Here is a 2500-nt window from a genome sequence, read left to right on the forward strand (position 1 = left end):
AGTTTTTGAAGAACCCACGAAAGCAGGGTATATAAGCTGATGAAGACAAACTATGATAAACGCAAGCGTGGACGAGGAAATAAGTGTGAAGGAACAAAATATGAAAATGAGCTGTCGTGCTCTAGGCATGGTCGAGGAATGAAAAGATGTTCTCGATAGAAACAGAGCGGAAACAACTACTTTTGGATGTTGATGGTTGTCCAATATATATGAGAGAGAGAGAGAGAGAGAGAGAGAGAGAGAGAGAGAGAGAGAGAGAGAGAGAGAGAGAGACTGTACATGACTGAGATGGCACTATGCCCTCGCGGACTCCTGTTCTCATAGCAACCCGTAAGAATATATATATTATATATATTATATATATATATATATATATAATATATATATATATATATATATATATATATATATATATATATATATACATGTGTGTGTGTATCACTCGCACATACATACATATATGAATACAGAGAGAGAGAGAGAGAGAGAGAGAGAGAGAGAGAATGTATCAACTGGGTGTAGGGAACTGCAAACCGAAGAGTACCGAGTGAAGAGGAGGAGGGGGGGACGGTACTTTGGGGCATCCTGTAATATCCTGCGTGAAGAGGCTTAACAAGCCAGACAAACGCGTGCACGATTGAGTTGAAGGGATGGAACCTGCTTAGGAAGATAAGCCTGATGCTGGTGAGCCTGCAGACTGGGATAATGAAGCTTCACTTGTTATTCAGGAATTTGAAATAAAACAGATGGTTCGATCAGGAAAAAAAAAAATATATATATATATATATATGGTTAACTTGAGATAAGCACGGAGTTGAATATAACTTTCAAAATCGACACAGATGAAACTCTACGCATATAGGGACCAAATAGATTTCTGTTGTCTAGATTGGTGTGAAATATATCTTTCAAAATCGATACAGGTAAGACCCAATTCACGTAGAGATCGACAGCATTCTATTAGAATTATCAAACAGAGACAACACGGAAAGGCTACGACGCCAGTTCAATGAATACAGACAGCTAAGGTGACGTTATAGAATATAGTTCGTCTCTTGACGAAGTAAGAGTAAGCTATAAGCCTTCTACGGCCACTGCTTTTATTTGTAAATCAAATATATCCATAATTCCTCACTTATCTACGGATAAAATTAATATTATTAATATTATTTATAGCTACGGTTAAAATAATATTAATATTTATAGCTACGATAAAATGGATATTATTAAAAAAATATATATTTAAAACTTGTTTCCAATGAGTAAAATAATATGGTATTTAGGAACAATCCATTTCTGACAAAGAACACAGGTATGAACGCTTATGGAAAACCTGGAAAATGAAGGACAATTAATTAAATATTACATTCACAAATTGTAGTTGAGTTAAAATGTTAGAAAAAAGTTACCTAATGGCATCTAAATATTGGCCCGGGATGCAACGTTACTTATTTCGAAATCTGAACAGTAAACGAATGACAAATTACCTATATGCAAATAGGATGCTTTACCAAATTCAAGTGAAGGTGACTTACCATATACAAGGTGAATACCTTACCTATTTCAAAAGTGGCGCTTACCAATTACAACGTTGAATGAACAACATATCTTATGGAAAATTGAGTCACTTAAATAAATCAACATTTCAAAATGGATGATAACTCATCCATTTCATAACACCAATTTCAAAATTGGACAACCATTTCAAAATCGGATAATACACCTGTTTCAAAACTGAACAACATTCTTCTCTCAAACGTGATTGAATTTCCTTTTTCAATGTTAAATACCTTACCAATTTCAAAATGGAATACCTTATCTATTTCAAAACCCAAATGCCTTACCCATTTCCAAGCCGATTACCTTACCTATTTCAAAGCCCAATTCATTAACTATGTAAAACCCGAATACCTGACCTGTTTCAGACCTTAATACCTTACCTATTTCAAAACCCAATTCCTTACCCATTTCAAAACAAAATAATTTACCTATTTCAAAACAAAACACCTTGCCTATTTCAGTACAAAACACATTACATTACCAATTTCAAAACAAAATGCTTTAACTACTTCAAAACAAAATACCTCACATCTTGCAGAACACATTACCTTACTATTTCAGAACCCAAGTCCTTACCTATTTCAAAACAAAATAACTGACCTTCTTCAAAACAAAATACCTTACCTATTTAAAAACAAAATTCCTTACCCATTTCTGAAACCAATCTATCAACTATCTAAAAACCGAATACTTGATATATTTAAAAACTTAATACCCTGCCTATTTCAAAACCGAATTCCTTATATACCTATTTCAAAACAAAATACTTTACCTATTTAAATAAAAACCTTGCCCATTTCAGTACAAAATGCTTTACCTATTTCAAAACCCAATACCTTACCTATTTCAAAACAAAAAAACCTTACCTATTTCCAAACAAAACACCTTACGAATTTCAAAACTCAAACCATTGCCTATTTCAAAACAAAATATCTTATCT

At 33.2% G+C, this 2500-nt stretch overlaps 1 pseudogene; it reads right to left on the bottom strand.

The window, feature by feature from the left end:
* The window catches only part of LOC135225621 (neural cell adhesion molecule 2-like), a 386945-nt pseudogene that overhangs the window by 327771 nt on the left and 56674 nt on the right, over positions 1-2500 (bottom strand).

The sequence above is a fragment of the Macrobrachium nipponense genome, chromosome 13 (genome assembly GCF_015104395.2).
Source record: "Macrobrachium nipponense isolate FS-2020 chromosome 13, ASM1510439v2, whole genome shotgun sequence".
NCBI classification, from domain to species: Eukaryota; Metazoa; Arthropoda; class Malacostraca; order Decapoda; family Palaemonidae; genus Macrobrachium; species Macrobrachium nipponense.